This window comes from Lonchura striata, chromosome 14 (assembly GCF_046129695.1).
Source record: "Lonchura striata isolate bLonStr1 chromosome 14, bLonStr1.mat, whole genome shotgun sequence".
NCBI classification, from domain to species: Eukaryota; Metazoa; Chordata; class Aves; order Passeriformes; family Estrildidae; genus Lonchura; species Lonchura striata.
Window position 1 is genome coordinate 9,390,008 of NC_134616.1, and position 23,031 is coordinate 9,413,038.

At 40.8% G+C, this 23,031-nt stretch overlaps 1 long non-coding RNA gene across 1 annotated transcript in view; it reads left to right on the plus strand.

Annotated features, from left to right (window-relative positions):
* The first annotated feature begins 499 nt into the window (after positions 1-499).
* Positions 500-23,031, plus strand: part of LOC110480443 (uncharacterized) — a 204,759-nt gene continuing 182,227 nt past the window's right edge. The window contains exon 1 of the long non-coding RNA XR_013340819.1: positions 500-628. This is a non-coding gene — a long non-coding RNA (uncharacterized LOC110480443). The remainder of the gene's footprint in view (positions 629-23,031) is intronic.

A 23,031-nucleotide genomic window follows, 5' to 3' on the forward strand; every position in this document is an offset into this window, starting at 1 on the left:
TATGTAATTATGCTCAACAGAAGTCATACAACCAGGTAGGAATTGGAGAGCTGACACTTGGGCTGATGTCAGATATTAAACCAGTGGGATACACAGGGATGAAATGCTTTATTAAGCACAGTCTTGGCATAGAATAACTCAACCAGCAAGTAGTTTAATTTTTTCTGGTAAACAGAAGTTATATGTAACAAAAAAAAAGCTTTTCATAAACTGAACACTTCAGTTAACTTAAACCCTAAATTAAATTGTAGGTAACACTGAAAGTTTGTAGGAAAAATTAACAAAATTAGAACAATGAAAAAATAAATTTATGGGAGAGAAAGGAAGCAGCTACACAAAAGCCTGAGCTATATATATTAGAGCTAACACTCTAGAGACTAACTAGGTGTTAACTGTAGAGGAGGTGGATGAGACAACACTCAGAAGAGCATATTCTCTGCTAACCACAGAAGTTTGTAAAAGAAGATGCTGAACATAGCCACGGTGGGAGAATGCATCACAACCTGGAGCTTCCAGTCTGAGGAGGGTGGACCCGAGGAGGAGCTCCAGGACTTGCCCCACATTCAGCTGCTCCCCAGGAGGCTGCCCAGTGCATAGGCCATACCAGCTTGAGACAAGAGAGATTAGAGTGAGTCTAAACCACACGGGAAAAACAGTAGATGCTTTTGGCAGAGTCAGGGAGAGGATTTTCTGCATCAGCTGCATACCAGTGGGTGCCTGTTTCAGTGGATTGGTGCAGCAGGATCTTCCCCAGCAGGAGGTATCTGATAAACCCCTATTTCAGCACAATTTTCTCTGCAAATAGTCAGGACTGAGTGGGGAAGGGTTCATTCATTCTCCTTCCTCTGTAGCTGATTCAATGAGCCATGATTTTTGAGTTGTTCTTTCTTTACAGCTGGATGAAATTCCAGAAGGCTGAGATAAAACTATATAGTATGAGCAGGTAAAATTTTGTTGTCATTAGTTTTCACATTTCTGGATGTTCTCATTTGCTCTACAGCAACAGGAATGTGACGTAAAGATATCTGAGTTAGCTTAGCTGCTGGTAAATGGTTTAGTTTCAATACTGTTATGTTGTTACAGTCACTTCTAGTCAAAGTGTTGGCTATTAATGTTGATGTTAGTCCTCTGCTGCTGGTGTTCAGTAAGGAATGGTCTCACTTTCAAATGGAGAGGTGCTGGGGCTTATTTGTTCATTCCTGTAAACCTTTTCTGCTCGCAGTGAAGACATAAAGTAAAAAACAGACTTTTGGAATCACTGAGAGAGAGCTCCTGGGGGTTGAGATCTCAAGCCTTGTTGAATGACACTGAAACGATGAGTATGTTTATTCTGCTGGGTGCTCTCTCTAGATACCCCTGATAATACCCAGTGAGTGGTCTGGCCTCATTTGTGCAGTGAACTCTGTGTGGAGCTGCTGTGGTGGGAAAGCAGCCTCTGCTGCCAACGTGTGAGCAGGGTCTGAAGCTTGGGCATTTCTCCTGAGAAGTTTATGCTCTTCTCACCAGACCAGAGTTTCACAAGGGCTAGCAGCATCTCTGCTGCCTCTGCCCAGTCTGAAAAGCCATGATGGTTGTTGTGGCTCTTCAGTGCTTGCTCAGGCTGATCTGGCTTATTTAACAGATGTTTTATTCCTGCCAGTTTTTCCTGGCAAGGCATGGCAAGTGACAATGAGCCACGCAACAACTGTTTTTTCAAGAATGATATTTCCTTTACAGTGATTAATCAGTTCTCTGCCTCTCATTTTACATTGGGATATAACATCAAGTGTCTCATGTTTAAGAGGAGGCAAGGTCTTTACAAAATAATACACTGTTCTCTTTTCTTGAGTGTATAATGATTAAATGAAATACAGCTAAGCTCTGGGATACCATGGGCAGCAGAAAGTTAATCATTATTTCCTCATGCTTTGTGTATTTGTCTCTTCTGGTACTCATTAAAAAAGGACATCAGTTCCTCAGTAAGTACCACACCAGATGCTATTTATTCTGAATGAAAACTGAAGGAACCATCATGAAGAGAAAATTCACATCATTGAAATGTTTAGGGAAAACCAATTTGCAGTCATGTAGGGAAATACTGTTTTAGAATTGCTACTAGTGAAGTTTCACAGGGAGGCAGAATATGATAGTGAACTCCAAACATGAATATGTTTGTTTTCACAGGGTAAGGAATTAATATCTCAGGGTAGAATAATCTAATTCCAACTGGTGCTAAATGATGAGTTTCTCCCTATCTTCTCTTTGCTTGAGAAGGTTAAGGACCTTGCAGTGTTGTTAAATCATTTTGACCCAAGTGCTGTATGAGTTTCAAGGAGCTATTAAATTCAAAATCACCACCTTCTTAAAATTGCTTTCTTCTAATGTTATGTGGCTTCGCTTTCACCTCTGACCGTAACTAGTTAATGACTGGTATACTCTGAGCTTGGAGAAAAACCATACTTAGGAAATGTTGTTTACCTGAAGGTTAGGTTCATATAGACGCTTTACCTTAGATATGGGTAAGGTGAATTTCCTTCTGAAAATGCTTGTTTCTCCCTCTTGAGGATAAAGATAGCCTAAGGTGACAAGTTTATACATAGACAACAAATTTCCACATACCTGTATTAGATTAGGTGAATCCTAAAGAGAGCACCTAAAGAGACTGACAGGCTGGATTGTAGACTGAGGTAAGAATTTCCACAAAATAATGCAGTGTTTGATCCCTTGACATGCAGAATTGAAAAAGAAATTAAGAACTTATGCCTGTTTAAAATATATTTTACTGAAAATGCTGTAGGTTTATTTCAGTGAGCAGAAGTACATCTTTTTGCCTGTGGAGGTCCTGTTCACTGGGGGATCTGAAGGGCATTCATGGTGAAGACATTTTTGTGGCTCTTGGGTCTGCTCATTTGTTGGCACCTTTGATGAGCCCTGCAATAAAGCTCTGTAGTGACTACATGACCCATCTCTTCTTTCTAAAACAAGAAAAGCTTTCTTAGCTGGTGTATTATTTTTTGTTTGCAATAATTCTATAACTATAAACTCAAGAAAAAATTGAGAACTATTTGTACTCTTGTTCAGAAAATATGCTGTGGAGTAATGCTCTAGCATGTAATTGATGAGTAATAGCTTCATTACAAACTGGTGAGGGTTTTTTGCTGCTATTGTTGTTTTGGTGCTTTAGGTTGTTTTTTAAAACTCATAACACACTTGTCCAACATTAAAATGTCCCTGTGAAATATATAGGCACAGATAATATTGTATTTCTTGAGTAACCTTGAATGCTAGAAATGCTTCATTGTATTTAATGAAGGAATCTAGTTTGGGATAACATTTTCCTTTTCTGAGGCACTGGGAAAGACATGTGACAGAATGTTTGTAGGTGTGAAGACACAGTGGAGGAACACTGGCCATGATGCATTTCTACCATTCAATATAAATTTACCAGTACGCTGTACAGTACATTTAAAGCTAGAAGTTCTCTTTCTCCTTCCCCTGTGAGCCTAGGAAATAAATTCAGTTAAAACAAACATTTCCCTGCTGAGAAGTCTGCGCAATGGCTGTCAGAAAGGACGTTTTAATTTATTGGTTATCAAGAAGCTGGCTGGCCCTAGAACTCCAGCAAAATGTTCTTTGCTGCAGTTGCTCCCTATGCAAAGTAAACTCAAATCATCTTCAGTGCTGCTGGTAGCTTTTTTATAGTTCTGGCTTCTGAGAGCAGGCACTGCTGAGTAGTCTCTATTTTGCCATTTTTTCTTTGAGGAAAATGGAAAACTTCTCAGGCTATACATCTGTCTCTCTGATTTATAATTCTGAAGATAAGATTGACCAATGAAGCTACTGCAGAATGACATTCAGTTATGGAACGGGCATACTCTTTCTCATTATTTCTGTAAGATAGGCAATGCTGATTAGATCTAAAATTTTGCCTCTGGATAGCAGAAGATCACAAAGCTGTGTGCTGGATGATGGACTCATGCTGTGACCTGTCTGCAGAGCACACTCAGAACTGACAGGGGGATGCTGGAGGGACCATGATACTCTGCATAGAGGAGGGTCAGCAGCACTCTAAAAATTTTCTCTACCATCCCCTTCTCTCTCATCTTTACTTGCTTCACTTTTGTTCTGTTTTGCGGCAAAGCCCTTGATATTTGACAGTGATTTCTTTGTCAGGGAAAAACATACTGCAGTATTGGCAGTGCAATGCAGTGCACTAGATGAAACTACTAATATCATGTGTATTTTACTTTCTCTCACTTTAGAGCTTAAGCTTGCTTTATGGTATTAAAAGGTTAAGAGGAATACTAACACCATGTCAGTGTTGGAAAACCTCTGGAGAGACATCATCCAATTAGTGCAGCCTCTCTAGTAACTTGCTTTTTAAAGTAGCACTGCTTTGAAAATCCTGTCCTTTGAAAATGAAGGAGACTACAGGGCAACAGAGAAGGCTCACATAGATGCATCTCTCTTTCCCTCTGTTATCTGTCCTTCCATTTAGGATTATTTATTTGTTCCTACTTGTATTGCTGGTTTGGGCTGGAGACTCTAGTGGCCTCTACTTAGCTGTACAATTTGTACAAGGCTGGCTGCTTGCAGGCAAAAAGTGACTCCTGATCTTTCTCAGGAAAGTTTCCAGAATCTGTTGCTTTATCTCAAGTTCACAACAAATGGTCTTGGGTCCTTTCAGTGGTTTTTTGGATTTTATGTTGTGACTTAGTCTCACTCCATCTACTGGGGGAGCTTCCTGGCCTTTTTAGATTATCAGAGCCTGCTCTGTCTATGTGAACCTTGCAAGCTTTAGCCATCATCTTGTGTTCTGTACTGCCATAGCACTGGCATCTTACATGTTTGGAGCATGGACCCATGGTGGTCCCCAGGTTTAGGAGCAGGGGCAGCAGCAAGGAGGAGGTTAGCAATAAAGGAAGGAACAATCTGTTGGTTTTGTAATTTAACCTTTTCACCTTGGTTCACTGTTTGCATCACTACCATAAAAAGGCAGAGTTTTAAGCACAGGCAGCTGTTTAACACAAAAGCCAAACTTGCTTTAGTTTGTGGGAGCAGGATTTCACCAGAAAAGATTTGTTTAAGGAACATGGTGAAACGTGCCCAGCCACAGGCCATGTAACCCTCTCTGACCTGCTGCATTGCCACGTGGGGTGCAGCCAATATGGGATACCCACACCGGGTGCAGCAGAGTCCCAGGGCAGCTGGAAGCACCATGTCCAGCTGACCTGAGGCTGTTTGCTCCCTCCTGGGGCTCCTGCAGGACGTGTGGTGCTGTGGTGACGTGAGACCTCACTGGCAGCTGGAGTCTCCTCTGATGGGAGGAAAAGATGCCCAGAGTAAAGCTGTGCACAAATATCCTGGGTTTTGTAATGCAAACTGCAGTCTGGGGGATTTCCTGAATGGTCTTGTTTCTTGTACTTTTGTGGGGAAGCTGCTGGCTTAAAAGATAGCCACCAGAAGGAAAGGAGAAGGTCATGGGGTGGGCTGTGTGGGCATCAGAACCGATAGATGCTTGTGAAATTGCAGCTTTCCAGTGCTCTTCTATTTATTTTGTTTCTTTATGCTGTGCCTTTCTGATAAAGTTCTTTCTAATAATGTTTTTCCCTCAGTCTGTGTTTGGTGTTGCCACTCCTAAGATCAGCAGTACCAAGGGGTTGTAGTCTTGCTAGTTGGAAGGCTGTTTAGTGCTGTGGGTTTGTCTTTTTGTTTTGTTGGTTTGGGGTTTTTTTACAGCTGCATGATTCTGTCCCCTTGGTGCCAAGTAATTACTACTGAGCTCTGCAGAGTTCTGTCTTTGCACTAATAACTCAAAGATATGCAGATAACTGGTTGTTCCTCTTACCATTCTTTCTTGATAGCAGGATGTGGTCACCAAGGGGAGTCTCAGCAAGCCTGTCAGCACGAACACTCACTGACACAAACACCCCCCCACACCCACACCTGCCCCTGCCACCAAACCAGAGCCCTCCCAACAGCATTTGCAGTGACAGGCAAACTCTGTCGTGACAATCCTGAAGGGAGAACATCTGCTGCTGTCCCTTCACCAGTCAACTCCTCCTTACAGCTTTGCCTTCCTCTTGGGCATGCACTCCCAGAGCTGCCTTGTTTCCTCGTGTTCTGTGTGATACATCCTCAGGGTTTTGAAAAGATCTGTACCTTCACCAACCTGTTTTTTCTCACTGTTTCTGTATCCATTTACCATCTTTTCTCACATTCTATTTTACTCAATAGTCTTGCTTTTTCCTCTCTGCTACGTGACCACCCTATTTTGTGCTGTCTCATAGTTCAGACATGAGGTTTGATGAGCATTTCCCATCTCCTTATCTCCCTGCCCCTTTTTGTTTTCCCTGCAGACTTTTGCAGACTCACTTTGGTTAATTGTGCTTGTGTTTGGCAAGAGCTGCTGGCACAGGCTCTAGCACAGCTTCTTGAAGATTCACAGCTTCTTGAAGAAGCTTACATTCTCTGGCTGCTTTGTGCTTTTAACTAATTTATCACCCTTACCTCATAAGAATAGAGCTTGTCAGGAAGAACAAAAATCCATGATTTCTTGAGGGATACATCACATCTTGCATAACAGTATTATGAAAAGGTTTGCTTGGTCTTTGCTAATGCTAACCTAGATTTTGAATGGAGCCTGATGCTTATTGATTATCCAAATTCTAACGCTTGCCTGTTGTATGAACTTGCTCAGCATCCCTCTGTCTCAACATACATTTCTAAATAATATTAATAGTTATCTTTTACAGAATTGTATAAAAAAAATTCTGTGTAAACAATTGCATAAGCAAGTATTTTTCATTGGTTTTCATCACATCACATTTTTCCAGCATTCTTGCTTTGGTTTCTGAGGTTTTGGAGATTTATTTAACAAAAATAAATACAAAGAGTCTCTTTCCAGGGTGAAAACCTGAGAGGTAAGGTCAGTCCTTCCAGGATTAAGTTCTTATATGCAGACTCAGTTATGGAAGGAGAAGTATTGCCATCCATTCTTGCAAGGAGCAGTGTAAGGTGTAGAGGATTTGCTTTTGCCTGGAAGCACATATTTTAAAGTAAATAAAATCTGCAACTGATAATTTGCTTCCAACATAAGCAGTACAATTTTTGGTACACCTGCTCTCAGTGCTGTCAAAAATGCTGTAAATTAAACATCTTAGAGAACAACCTGCTATAATGAAAAAATAATTAATATTGACTAATAATATATGCTGTTTATAACTTTGATCAAATTCCCAATTGAAAATATGTTAGTAAATACTTTCCCACTTTTTTCTTGCAGAATGCCATCAGATTTTAAATTTTTGTGAAATATTGTATTACCACTTGAATGATTCTACTCTCTTCTCCAATGTCACCGAGAGGCTCAGAAGTTTTCTCTTTAGCAATAGCAAAAATGAAGTCTCTTCTAGGTCCTCTGAATTACATCTATATGGACAAATTCAACAGCTGGCTTGAATTTAAAAAATAAATTGTGAGACTGTTCAGGGACAGAGCCATTAGTGGAGTCATTTAATGTGCTTTGTTATGCATTTTATGAGCTTTGTGTGTGTGCTATGGGACATCCAGCATTATCAGCATTGAGTTCCTGGGGGCAGTAGTAACATGCAAATAATTGTGTGCCAGTATCCTTTGTGTTCATCTGTGTTTGTGGTGAGTGGGAGATTGATTAGTCCAAACCTTTCTACTGAGTTTTTGAGTTTTGCAATAGATTTAAATGCAGGGAGATTCGGGCCCATCACAAGTTGTCTCCTTCCCACTTTCCTGACAAGGTAGCATGTGCTTACTCTACTGTAAGTCACTGGCCACATGCATAGGAAAAAAGTATTCAGAATACAAAACTATTTAGAAAAGCTTATTTAATCAACCATGCTCAGCAAAAGTTTTCTGTGCTTCACTGGAAAAAAATTGAATCACGTCTAGTTCCAATTTGGTAAAAGGGCTGTTAGATAATACGTAGCCTTTACCTGGCAAATATCCAAGCTGAGATCAATCTGAGTCACTGTCTAGCAAGTCTTAATGTCTAAAGGTTTGTCAGACATTAAGGAATATTTTAGAAATTAATCTCTCATGCTTGTCACTTAATACTGCTATCTTCCTAGACCTTCCTTTGCAAACAAGAGGTTTATCTCAGTAATAATAATATAGTGTAATTAACTGGATGAGTTTATTAATTAGCATTATAAAGCTTTTAAATTAAATGTAATGGTGAAAGGCCTCCCAAGGTCTAGCCTTGCTGGAGATTGTTGTGTTTTCATACATCAATCCAAACAGATAAGAAGCTGCAAAAAGATTAGTGCAACTGGTGCCTCTCTATTTGATCACTTTACAATCCTGTGATTTGAGTAATCAGCTGTATCTGCATTAATAAGTGGATTTAATTCTGAATTTTACCTTATAGCACTCAGTTTTTGTGGATTTGGGAAAGCAGTCCTCTATGGCCCAAGTCCTGAGTTTTCATCAGACTGAACATGTGTTCCAAACTGTACATAACATTTCAGACCACCCCAGGTGTATCTGTGGTGCTACAAAGAGCATTCCACTCTTCCTGTAATTGGTTTCACATTTTTGAAGTCTTTTTCTCTGGACTCTGTTTACTCTTTGACAATTTCTGACTGACTGTGAGAGGACAGCAAAGCTCTGCTGGCTTGTTCCCTAATCCATTCAAACAGGTTTCTTATCCAAAGGATTACCTGGACTGAACCCCCTCAGCTACCCAACATTCAGACTTCTGCTGTGCCCTACTTCTACTTGGCCATGCAAAAAGATGGGGCATCAAAACATTTACTATTTAAGCTTGGCTTTGGGCTGCCCTCAATTTAACTTTTACTCTACCAGCGTAGGGTAAAAGGATCTGTTCCTCCTTGGAGTGGTCTTAGCTTCACTGAGATAATACAATTTCTACACAGAGAAGTGACGTCAGGACAGCTAGGACCATTACTCCACTAGTAGTTATGAACTGGCCAGAATTTATGTGAGGCCTCAAGGGAGAATGTGGAGTTTGAGCTCCGGGTGTGGTGAGCCTGTGTAATGTCGTTCTTCTCTATAGCTCTTGTTTGATGCTTTGACTTAAATTTGATCAACAACTGTCCTGCAGGCACTTTTAACCTTATGTTGAATTGGAAAATTAAGAAAAAAGGAGGATATCTTGGGTTATCTGCCAGCATAGTCCAATTTGGAAAATCTCTCTTCCTACTTTATTTGATGAGTCACATTTCTTGTTATACGTTAACAACCAATTCTAGAAATAGTAGTTATTACTGTCTGGTTATTTGGGGTTTTATGTTTACATGTGTCAAAAAGGTGTTGTTCATATCTGGAGATGGCAGTGAAAAAGGACAGTACATGGCACTGCAGAAAATGGCTGTAATGAGGAGAATGGTATCAGTTACTGCCTGGCAATCACAGTACTGGAGATTGTAGAGAACTGTATGCTGGCACACCCAGGGCTCAGGCCAGCAGTAGAGGCAAGTGTGTGCTTGTACCAGGCATGCAGGTGTCAGGGTGTGTGTAAGCTCGAGCACAGCTCTGTGTCACCAAAGGTACCAAAAGCACAGCTCTGCTCTGCATTGCTGCCTGCACTCACTTGTTTTCAAGGTGAGAGAGTGCTGCCCCCCTGCAAACCCCATCTCTCCCGACAGCTTTGTGCTTGGGACTTGTTACTGTCCTAAAAGTAGAGAGTAAGGAAGCTCAGGCTGGTGTGGGTGAGGCTGCATGTTGTGGAAGGATGGGGAGTGGAACCCCTGTGTTCCCTGGCCTGAGTTGCTTTGCCTGTCATTGCAGTCACTCCTGGGGCTCGCAGCCTTACCTGGCCCTGTAAATTGTGGTTTGGCTGCTGCAGGAAGATATTGGTGGTGGTCACTGTCTGAAGCTCAGCAGGGACTGTTCTGTGAGCAGCTGCCTACTCCTCCCCAAAGGGTATTGCCTATGCAGTGAGAGCAGCTGGCATCCAGAAGAAGGCATGGATGCAGGCTTTCTCCTAATAAGACTATACAAAAGCTCCATTCATAATGCTTGCTAGGAGGTGAGTTTAATATGTTCTTTTCCTCTTGATGGGCTTTCATTTTGCTATTGCTTTTATGGCTGTGGAGAAAATACTGTTTTGCCTGACCCATCAGTGCAACAGCACTATGGGAAAAGGTTTAAAGTTCTAATAATATTGGAAATCTAGCCATGAACTCAGTTCTGCAGAAAAGAAGTCCAATTATCCATGTAGGGTGATCTAAACTTGACCACTATTAGTATTTTAAACTGGTATTTCAGGAATAAAGCAGTTAGTGAAATTCACATGTCCTGTGTCTTCAGGCGTCTTGATTCAAGCAACCCCTGTGAACAGTCCTTTTTCTGGGGCTATCTCTGTTTGAGGTTTGCATTCCCACAGGGGATGGATCTATGCAGCACACCATAAGAAATAATTTCATGCACCACTGCAGTCTCTTGAAACTAATTTTACGTCCTATTTTGTTGCAGCCCTTCTTTGTGGTAACAGGCACAGCTTACAATCCCTCTCACATCCTGGCCACCTTCTTCCTTTTCTGTTTCCCTTTTTTGTTGTTTTGGTTTTAATGCTTAGCATTTAACTGTTTATATTAGCAGTGCCGCTAATTAATGAGGTCTAGTCTAAAGTGGTAATCATTATCTTTTTCCAGGTGGTTAATGGGGGCTCCTATTATTGTCAGCAAGGACTATCCAAGAGTGTTTGTTTACACACATGAAGTTGTCCTCTGGGGTGCTCTAAAAAGAATGCAAAATGACATTTTTGAGTATCTAACTAAAGCCTGTTTTACATAGGTTAGTCTTCAAATAATGCAAAATAATTCAAAGGGTCAGTATTTCTGGGGCACACCTAGTTTATTTGTATTCTGTGAATTAACTAAGAATATAATCACAAGCTCTACATCTGTGTATCTAAATTTAATCTTAATTGTTACTCCTGTATTAATTAAGTTGTTGCTAGCAACGTTCATCCAAAATTCTTTCCCCCTTATCTCAGATATTTTTATCTTGTCTCTTTTTGTGGTCTCACACAGAGATTTTCAGACTTCTCTGCAGTAGAAGTCTGCTGACTTCTCTTCAAATGTGTCCTGCTAATCACTTTGGGATGGATTAGAAGGAATGCTTAAGTGACACTTCAGCAGTAGGTGCTTGACTCCAAAACTGTGTTGCTAAAAATCCTTCAGCGAACAGTAATGTTGGATGCACATGGGGGATCCTGGGTGTGAGACAAAGCACCCTTTCCCCATGCTTGGAGCAGGGTTTTTTACCAAGGAGCTGCACCTGAGAACTTGTTTTCAAGAAGCAGGTTTACTAAAAGGATTGTTCGTGACCTGGGCTCTCCACAGTGAAAGAAGATAGATTCTCCTACTTTTGGAAAAATCATGGCCTCAAGTTGTTGTAATCAGAGTTAAAATATGGTTCTCAGAAGCCTGGTGTGGTGGTAGCCATGAGAAATGAGACCACTTAAGCATTAGAACCTCTTCCTGGGGAACCCTTGCACAGACTTGCAAATGTCACTGGGCTGTGGGATGTGGCAGGCACAGCTTGCAGCGGCTGGCTGGTGCCAGGCTGGGTGCCCAGCTGTGCCCCTCTGGGTTGCTGGCCTCCCAAGGTTGATTTGAGCCATGGATGCTGACTGGGCCACCCTAAACCAACAGTCATTCCTACAGAGCAAAATTTACCATATGCTTTTATCTGAGGGGATGTATAATCCTGAAGATTGATAGAAAGCTTGTGGATGGAGAGTTACTTGCTCAAAACATTCAAAAGACAACCAAACCTGATTCATTCGCCTGAGATCAATACTGGGAGTGGAAGGTCAGTTATATGACCTGGAAAATGGGGTGAGAAGAAAATATTGGGCTGTTAGTCTATGCATTAACAGTCTTTCTAAGTCTTTGTGGTCAGCTCTCATCTTCAGTTAGTTTGTTCTTTTTATAAAACTTCTGTTCAGTTGTGGGAGATGACATAGAATACAATTGGAAAAGAGCTAACAATTCATAACCTATTAGTGGATATCATAGCTGGTGTAGTATTAGGATCATAGCACTTCCCATAAAGGAAAAAATATCCAAGATCAAAATAAAATGAGTGAAGAGTACTTAATAAATTCTGCACTATTCATGTGTGGCTCAGCTGTATTTTTTCCTTGTGTTTTAGTATAAGGAAAATGCCAGGATGTAAGTTGCATGACTTGGTGAAGTGTTATCATTGCTTCATCTTTAAGTCTAATGAGAATTTTTTCTTACTCGAAGGAGTGGCCAATTCACTATTTTTCTCCATCACTAGAGGGCTCAGATCACTTTCAGAATGTTGTACATGTGAGCCAACTTTGGTGTTTAAACAGTCCTTCCTGTTAGTGTAACTTGGGTGCAGAGGGAGAGGCATTGCAGTTCCTCACATGCTGAAGCATTGCTGCATTTCTGAATTGTCTTTCTCCTGCTGTTAGGAAGTCCTAGACAAGCAGCTGAGGACATGACTGATCTGCCCTGTGGCATTTCTGTGTTCATATATTTTGGAATTTGCTCTTATCTCTTTAAGTCTCTTGCATTTTGAAGGGATGTTTGAGGTGTCTTCAAAAATATATTTTAGAGCTAGCAGATGTGTAAACATATCAGAACATTTAAATCTCTAAACAGCACTAAATTTATACAGTTCAGTCAAGATAAATAAGCATTTCTATACTGAGAGGGTAATCAAGAATTGAAACAGGCTTCCTAAAGAGGTGGTTGATTTTCCAAGCCTGTCAGTGTTTAAAGAGGCTTTTGGACCATAGTTTAACTTTTGGTCAGCCCTAAATTGGTCAGACTGGATGATCACCATAGGTCTCTTCCATCTGCAACAGTCTGTTCTATTCTGAAATGTGAGATGCCACCCTGGTACGTGACAGAACAAGCCATTAGTGATGAGACAGGTTTTCACAGGTCCACCAGAGTGTTGTGTTGAGAGACTTTACTCAGAAAGGCAACATTGCCCCTTCACCTGCAGCATGTGCTGAGGGCTTCTGGGAGGTTAAATGAGCTGCCAAATGACCAAGGAAGAGAGGAAAATAAGAGTGGTCTGAATCTAGCTCAGCTTCCATGAAGGCAACTAAAAATACCTTCCTCTTGAAATGGGAACTGGAATGAGCTCTCAGGAAATGTGTCACAGATACGGTTCAGGCCCTTTCTCTTGGAGTCCTAGTGCTGGGAAAAGAAAGGAAGGGATAATTGACACAAATTCCTTTGACAGCTCTTTATATGAATTCTTAGACTGTGGCTACGATACTAATGAAGTAATGAATGGAGCATGGGAGGCTGTGTGACTGCTCCAGAGTTTATTCAGGCTCTCTTAAACCATGACTTTCAGAGTCTGCACGCAAGCCTGACTTGTGGGAGTTTCTATTGAATGTGTAGGCTTACATAGCCTACTCTCTAGCAAAACAAATTCCTAAAGAAGCCTAAAATCTTGATGGTTGCATCACTTTCAAACCTCTCATGTTCTTAGTCATTGAATCTAAAAGAAATTGAATTAATCCGTGGCTGTTATAAATATCTTTAGAGCTTAATATAATGTGAGTAATAATTAAATGTGTCATAAATGATACCTAGGTATTCTGTTGTGTGGCTGAATTAAATTGATTGTTATGTATTTCTCTCATGTAAATTCCTGGCTTATTTCACATCTGGAGTATTGTTGAACCCAAGTCAAAATTATTTTTATTCTTCATAATAATCTAATTGGCAAGAAAGCTTGAAGTATTTTGGGGATATCTTGGAAGAAAATGAAGATGTGCTGTTAACCAAAAAGACCAAAATGCAAGCACTGCTCTGTTATGTCAGTGGTGAAGCTGGTCTAAAATTGCAAGTGAGGAATGTTTCCAAGCTTGGAGTGATTGCCAGCTGTAGCACTAGCAAGTGAAAAGGAAGTTCAACAAATAATTTATTTATCATTGCCATTGCTTTCTTGTGAGCTTCCAAGTAGCTAAAGTGCAGTCTCTCTGGGCTCCTATTTAGCTACAGGAGGTGTGCTAGTGTGGCAAAGGCTGGTTCTGACAGTGTGTCTGTCATCCCCAAAGTACACAGTACATTTCCAGGTAAAATTGCAGAAAAACCTATCTGCCCATGGATCAGAGTCTGAAGGTGCATATTTTGCAGTCCTGTACTACTGTCGCATTCTGTCTCATGGAGAAATTGTGGTGGCCATTTCATTGTGTTGTACAGAAAATGCAGATGGGTGTTATTTTTCTCCTGTACACTGGATTCTGGAAGGTCCTTTGAAGAACAACTTCCCAGTAGTAGCTGGCCAGTACCTTGCCATGAATTAATTTGGAGCTACAACCTGATTCTTTGAGAATATTAACCTACAGTTCCAGACTTTTTAGTTGTCTTTGGTGTTTTCTAGAACATCTAGAGATGCAGTTTCAGTTATCCATTTTGTCTGATAACATCATTAAATGGATTACAAGGGTTTTCCATCACTGTAGATCGTCACAAAACATATTTCATCTTGGTTTTGATATAGAAGTGCTTAACAAAAGTACAGGTATCTGTATTTTCCTCTAAGTCTAATGAAGAGAACTTCCTTTACTTTGCAGAGTCAGAGAAGCTGTGTCTTAAATTCTTTTTCTGTCATTCCATGGTTAGGGATGTGTTGTCAATGATTTTGTGGCTCATTCTCCAGAATGGACAACTTCTGCTCCAGGTGAGGATGAGACACATTGTAGGAGGCTTCACAGCCTGAGCAGTTTTTAACTCTGTCATGATGCTTTTTGTTTCGCTTTTGCTCTTTCAGTTAATGCCACTGAAACACGTCTTAAGACTAATCTCATTTTCTGCACAAATTAAGATGATTAGTTTTTCTGAAGTTGTACTTTTTATTAAAGTGACAAGTCAAGTAGGGAAGATTTGTTCAATGATTTTATATTATGATGTACAGGAAATTGTACATTGAGACACTGGATAATTTTGTCTGCTACTAAGACTGGAATTGAGATGTTGAGAATAGTCCTTCCTTGCACCCTCCTACTAGCTGTTATTCATAGCAGGAAGCAGCACTGATTTTTTGAAAATTTGCTATCACTCAGGTGCTGATTCACACTACTGCTTATTCCATCAACAAATTTTTATTGGTATTTTTGTAATTCTTGTGAAGTACTATCATACCATTTATCTATAGTTAAGTTCCTTGTTTTGTATTTCTGAATATAACCACCCTGTGCTGATTTGAATAAATTATGCCAGAGTGTTCAGACAAGAGCCAAAGCTGGCCAAAGATTCCTGAATGCAGATAAATTCATTTTGTTGAACTGAAGAGTGGAGGGATGGATCTCTGACTCAGATCCCTTCTCTGCTGACAAACTGTGAGCTTGCAACTGGGAAAGTGCTATGAGAGGGACAAACAAAGGCCAAAGCCATCATGTCCATGGATCCTTGCCAGAATTTGTGAGGATAATCTACCTGAGATAATGTCGAAGCTTTACCTCAAAAAGTGAGAGGAGAAGAAGGACTGCTAAAAGATGAAACTTGAAGAGTATCAGCATTGTTATGTACGATGCAAATATTGGACAGAGCAGTGGGAGCAGAGTGGTGTTTCTGCAAACTGAGTATGACTGTCATTCATCTAGACTAGAAGAAATTCAGAAAAATTCCAATGAGGGATAGAAATAGGCAAGAAGTGTATTAGGAAATGATGTGGGAAACCCAATTATAGTTGAAGATTAGGTGCTTTAAAATGGGAACGATTGAATCATGCTAGTGTTCTAGGAGGAGAGCCTGGAAACTGCCAAAAGCAGCTGAAAGGAGCTGCAAGGAAAGAGCAAACGAGGGATAGAAAATAGAAGTTATCAGCTTAGTAAGCATGATGAGCAGCTCTCTGGAGAGGGCTGGGAGGAGTGACTGAGGGGAGGAGAAGGGGCAAGCTCAGAGGTGAGATGGCACGTATATAGTTTGTCCTGGAGATAAAGAGAGGAGATTCTTGGTGAAGAAATGGCACCACAGGTAACTTACCTGAATGGCTGACGTGTACATCTCTGGTACTCCTCCACCACACTCCTCTGTCTTTCCAAAATCTGCACTCTTGTAACACTTCCTGTGTTATATTATGTGCCTATAAAATTACTTCTAATGATGTAATGGATGGTCTTTCTAGTTTTCCTTCTCTTGGCCCAATTTGATGACACAAAAAAGGCCCAGTTTTGCTGTCATTTGATCAAGAAGAGAGAGGAGAGGACATATCTTGTGCTGGTGACATTTTTGTACTCAGGAGACTTTGTCCTTTCTAATGATGCATCAGAGTGTCACGTCCCAGTCTGCTCTGATGAGAGATATGCAAACAAGTGCCAGGAACAGGGCAGGATGTCATAGAGCATCAGAAGAATGACAATTACACATTTTTAAATGTTATATTTGAAGGTGTTCTTACATGAAAAGGAAGGGAATTATTTTGGGTTTGATTAAGACAGCATTTCTCATAGCTATGTCTGCTATTGACGGTTCTGCCACCTTTCCCTGCTGCCATTTCTCCTGCCTGGAACATTCATTGCCAAGCTCCTGCTCCAGCCTCTTCCTGCTGCTGACAGCAGAGAGTGGCAGTAGGCTCCTGCTTCTGTTTCTACCTTCAACCACTAAATACGTTTTCTGTTTTCTACTAGAATAAATGAGCAGGGGGGTTGATCCCGTTTGGGTTTGGGTTGCTTGGATTGTTGTACCATAAACCATCTGTAGGTTCTCAGTGTTTGCTCACAAAATGCACTCTGTCATTCTGTGGGCATTTGGATGTTACTTTCCCTCAGATGAGAAGTACTTAGTAGCTATGTGGACTCTCCTGCTTAGCTGCAGTACAGACTAATTATAGCCTTGCCTCGGCAGAGAGTGCTTAAACCTCAGGCTGAAGGGCACTAAATAGAAAATCATGGTGTGAATAGGCTCTTACTGTCTTCTCCTACCCTGAAAAGTGACTGAAAAATTTCTAAGAAAGTAGCATTTTAATAAAAATCTTTGACTTTTAGATGAATACATTTTTTACATAAAAGAATAATTTATTAAGAAAAAAGTCAATTGTGGGTTCAGAAACTCTGCTCAGAAGAGCTGTAGTTTGTACCTGCCGGATGCCCTCATTCTCCCCTGGGCTGGCTTCCCTGTGGTGTTTGGTTCTTTGCTGTGCACCACAAGGTACCCAGTGAGCTGGAGCTGTATCAAGAAACTTCTGTCAGTAGGGAGTGAGAGGCACTGAGGGGCATTTTTGAAATTTCCAATTTTATCTCTCATGTTGTATTGCTGTATTTCAGGTCTCATCCCAAGTATGAACCAATTCTCCTAGTTCCTGCTCTGAGCAGGATGTACTAATGCCATGTTCAACACGGTCAGGGTAGAACTGGGGTATTTCTGTTCAGTGACAGCCTTGGCAGGTAGTTGAACCTCCTCCCAAACCCAAGTGCAAAGATTCCTCCCATTCTTTTCTGACACAAGAGGAGTGAGTTTGTCTAATGAACCACTTTTATCACTTCCTGCAGCATTTTTATTTTCCTTGAACATCTAACATCCAGATTTATTTATTTATTTATTTAGTCTGTGAGGTCCAGTGAAGCTTGGAGCTGTGTGTGTGGGTGTTTCCCTGAAGGAGTTGCCAGTTAAATAGACACAGCTGAGCTGACTGCAGCACTTCTTTCTAGAGCATAGCTGTCAAGAGGATGAATGAATAGCGTGGTAAGGATGCAGTTTGTCTTTAGTCTAAGGAAGAAAACAGTTTGTAATCAATCTAGAATGAGAAGTGTCAGTCACAGAGTACACCATGTTAATCCACGGGTGCACAAATGCAGCACCTTCTGATTTGTCATGGTGTGGAACAGGCTTCTAAAGCAAATTCCAGGGCAGTGCTGTTAAAATGAGAGCCTTAGGAACCTAAGATGGAGCTGATTGCTCTGAGCTGTACTGTGTAAGCCTGGGCATGTGTGCTACTCTTGAAAAGGAATTAATTTGCATGAAAAAAAGGTATCTGTGTCCACCTCTAATAAAGGTATCTTTTCCCAAGAATTTTCAGAACTGCAAAATTCTCAGGTCAAACCATGCTTGATCCTAACTGTGCTCAAAATGATGTTCAGGCTAGTAGAGGCAGCAAAACCACTTTGCAAATAGGCATTCATTAGTACCAAGTTTCTGCATAGTGCAATTTATCTAAACTGAATGTCCACTCTGGGAGAGTTGTGTATTCTCTTATTTCATTTCAGCTGAATATTGAATATATGCTGTTACTGATTACTAATATGTAATTATTACCATGAGTGTCTAATCCCCTGAAACCATTGGCCACTTGGTTTATGTATATTAGGCTACAAATGCTTTTTGTTTTCCATTTGTATTTTATAATTCAATTGCTTTACTCCCTTCAACCTCACAGTTTTTTTATCTCCTGTTAATCATTATTTGGAATGAGAATTAGCCCTTAAGCAAACAGTGCCCCAAATCTATCTTGCTTCTTTATGTGTAGCAATGACCTTGTATTGAACAGAAAAGAAAAAAAACTAGCTATCTCTCTAGATTTATAATAAAAATTCTCCTAATTATATTTGAAAATCGCAGTTGAAAAATATTCTTAACATTTATTCATATTCTAAATCAACAGATTCTATATTTGAAGGACCCAAGATTCTATAAAGTCCTGATCTTCTGGAGGCCTAGTGGAAACCTTTATTTAAAAATAAAATAAAATCCAGATCTCACTTTCTGAAAGAGATCTAGGCATCAATTATGCCTCCAGTATTTGAAGGGAATCACGTTTGTAAGCATCACTTTTCAAACTGGAAGTTGGCACCCACTGCAGTGACACATCTGGAAAATTTGACTCCCAGAATCATATGACAAAACTGCAATGTCCACCCTGGAGCTGTTTGAACTGTCCTATAGAGCAGCAATGGGAATAAAGGAAAGCTATCAGGGAGCTGTCTGTGGTACACTTAGGAAATCAGGCAGCTCTGCAGTGTCCCCCTGGCCTGGGCAGTTGTTTTGTTTCCAGAGATGTGGATGTGAGGGTGAGGAGGTATCAGGGCTCCAGAGTCCTTTGGAGAAGGCCAGCACAGGCTTGTGGGCACCGGGTTTGCAGGTTGCACTGTCCTGGTAGCTCTGCACCATTGAGCCAACAGCTGCTCCTGGGTGCCACTTTTAGAGAGGCAATCCTGTTCCTCTTAGTCAGTAGCATGGCATTTTCTTCTCTGAACTGAACAGGATTTGTAAGCCCTTAATGTTTACATTTTTTGTATAAAATTAATGAGCATCCACCCCCTTAAAAATATCATTAAAGTTTGGTTTTGGCAGGTTGCCTCCCAGAGTCTTGACAGCACTTTGGGTGCTGATGATCTGATCGGAGTGTCTTCTCATTCCCTCCTCCTTCCCCATCTGTTTGTATCCACCTCTTGTGTTACAGAAATAAACTGTTTGGGGTGAGAACTGGTTTTTCTCTTTTTGCTTGGTGCAATGCTCTCTGGTGCACAACTTCTCTGCAGTATGATTTAGCCTCTGCTGGCTGCTGCTGCACCATCTCCTCAGCCAAGCCAGTTCCTGAGCAGCTGCCTGCTGCAGCACAGGACAGTGCAAGTGATGGCCATGCTTACCTGTCTGCAACCTGCTTCTCACACCATCCACTCTAGCAATGACTCTGGAAACTTGTCTAAAATCTGAGGCTGAAGCAGAGGGTGGACTGGGAAAGTGAAAGAAGGTATGGAAGATCAGAGTCTGTGGATCTTGTAGGGAAAAATGAGCTCTGGTCCCTCCTCTTCAGTACAGTCTGCACTGCTGCCAAATCACGAAGTGGGGAGTGATGGGAAGCTTGTGCACAGTAAATATGAAAATGTAGCTGTATTTTAAGAAATTCTAAGATGCTTTATAAAATGCTGCTGTCTACTGATTTACCATGATCTGAGATTATAGAAGGAACAAAGAAAGGAAACTGGAGGCTCAAAGAGCCAACACTAGCAAATGCTATACTTAATGTGCCTTTAAATATGTTAAAGATTCATTAATCAGAGCTTTAGGGGTTGCAACCATCAAATAAAAATGCTTCTTTTAAACAAACGAGTAATAGAGCCAAATGCAAGTAAGATAAAATACAAATCAGTGGTTCTTCAGTAGCCCTTTATTAAGCATTTGTCTGTAAGCAATTTTACAGCAGTCTGCATAGTCATGTCTGTACAGTAGACTTTAAGAAATTAGGGAGATTGTTGTTATTTGGGCATATCAAAGAACTTTTGAAGTCATTATATAGCTTTGGTGAACAAATCATTAATCGTCTTAAAAACAACTGGGGGCAGATAACATAATGAAATACTCCTAGGATGTATTTCTGTTTAATCAGCCAGCAGTTATAAGCAAAAGGCAAAAACGGTGCTTCTATCTAGTTTTGTTTAAAACAGCAGGAATAAAGAAAGAATTATCAGGATGTGAAATGCATTAACTCAGGGCAAGAAAATTCCTTTCATCTTGAGTTTGGCTGCTGGCTGTCAATAACTGTTATTAATGCTATGGAAAACAAAGCAGAAATGTTAAATGTAATGGCATTTAAAGAAGAGCAATGACCAGTTTATTAAAGGAAAGTGATTTGAACTCTGTGAGGTTTGCAAATGGAGTTTCAGAAGCATTTTAAGATACTTTTGACTCATCTAAATCACCACAGGACTAAATTAAAACATATCCTGTAAATGAAATCTGATCTCCGTATTATCTTCTCTAATGGAATAACATACTCATAATTTTTAAAAAGGACTCATATGTCCTGTCTTTGAAATTCTGTATCCACAAAAATTGCTACATTAACAGCTTTCCTGTGTGAATACACTGAAATAGATGCTGCTTTAGCAATGCATGTTCCATTAAGAATGAAATTGAGCTGTGTGTTTCTTTGGCTTTCTTTTCTGTCCCATAGCTTTCTCGTTTACAGATTTAATTGCAGCTCTGACAATGCTTGGTGCTGCTGCTCACAGAGCCAGGCTGAGAGCAGGGAGAGTGTGTAACAGCTCAGTTCAGCCACTGTTTTGGTCAGTGGTGTGTCATTAGCGTGGGTCACTGTTCAGTCCAGTGAATTACATTCTTACAAGTTCTGCAAAAATTATCTTTATTAATTCTAAGGCTCATTACCTTAGGAAAACTGGCCAAAATTGTCTCATGGTGCAGCAGCTTTAGCAAAGACAAATTCAAGTCCACTCTTAGTGGGAGGGATAGAAGGAATTTCACCTTGGAGAGCCTGGTTGTCAGAGGTGTTGATTAGAGGCTATGGATGATGATTTCTGATGTTCAGGGTACTCTAATAATTGAATGTACCCTACTTTATAAGTTTCTGTGGAACCCTAAGGATGGAAGGGCCCACCTGTGTAGAGGAGGTGACTGTAGAGGGACCTTTGGTCTAAGATGGTGCTTGTGAAATGGATGACTAAGGATCTTAGAGGGCACAGTGCCCTTTACCACAGGCCTACTCCTGCTGCCTTCCCCTTTTTGCTGGAATGTTGGATTTACTCCATTGATTCCTTCTCCATTAGCATTGCCAGTTTCTGTCACCAGCTCAACTGTGCATGTCAGTCTGATGTGCACCTGATTCTTCTAATGACTTACTCCAAGGCTAGGTAATCCTTGTGATCATCTTTCCTGTATGTTCCTTCCATATAGCAGAACATACAGCTTTCCTGAAATGATTCAGTGATAAGAGGGAGGCATTTCTCTATAATGTTCATTTAACTGGGTTTTAGTCCATCAATATTACAGAAGAATGCCCACCCTAACCTACAATTAACTGGGAGCAGTAAACACATTTTGGATTAGGAAGCTAAAACGAATAGATTTAAATAGGCTTTTGAAGTTGATTAGAAGTAACTCATTTCTCTGGCAATTTCTAGTCTTTAGGCACAAGTCTTAGAGGGACACATGGCCTTTTTCCTGCATAATGCACGCGTGGCTGTTAATAAAGCAGGATGTCTTTAGTGTAAAGCTCCTGTGTGGCTGTGGGTACATCTAGCAGCAGTGCAGAGCTGTGCATTGTACCTCCACAGAAAGCTTGTTGTCTTGGTTTGAAAGACAGGTGTCTGCCAAGCAAGGCAGGAACTTCCCTTGGAATGGAGACTATGTGCCATCACACAGCACCTACAGGATGGCCAGGGTACCAGACCCAGCCAGCAGGGGTTTAGGAGGGGCAGGTTGTGCTCGACCAGCCTGATCTCCTTTTATGACCAGGTCACCTGTGTGGTGGCTGCAGGAAAGGCTGTGGACAGCCAGCTGCACTCCTCCCCCTTCTCCACGTTTACTGCTCTTGTGTCTCTTAAGTACTGGTGGTTATTGTTTCTTAGCAGCAAAAATGGGAGCAAATTCCCTAGGAGAAAGAAGCAAAAGGATGCCTGTTAGCAGCGGAGTTGTGTTCATAGTGTTTGCAGTGTAACATGAGGCTGGCCCTGTAGTACCATGTTGAAAATGACTTGCATCAAACAGTATGAAAGCTGTTCCCTTTTAAGGTGAAACTTTGCTCCTATAAGAGATGAGATAAGAGATGAGAGATGAGAAGCAGAAAGTGTTCAAATGTGAGGAAGGCCAAGGACTATAAGTGCATAATGGAAGGTGGCCCTTGAACAGGAGCAGCTTTTGTCATGATGTTGTAATTATTTTTCTAAGAGGAAAATATTCACAGGCATTTAACAGCAGCTGAAAAAACAGCAGCAGCAGCGAGGATCAAAGAGAAATGACATCGAGGCTGATAGCAAATGGTGGCAGTAGCTAGAGTAAGTACTATTGACCTTATATCTGAAGAATGTGGATTATGGTTTCTCTGGAGCAGGCAATATCTGCACTATTTTGTTTAATAGCTATCCTTTTTCCATGGTGATAACAAATCTCTGCAACTCTGATAGAAATTATAATTAGCCATAACAAAAGCTTGTGTGAAGAAATTATTTCAGCCTGAAACAGTGTGTCAGAAGAGTTTACATGTCTCTGCTCTTCAGAGGCTCTGTGACCTGCTCCAGGGAACCACCAATTTAACCATATTTAGGGACTTGGTGGGACTGTGTGCCCTTTTTTCAAGACCCCTTTGTTAATTAAGAAA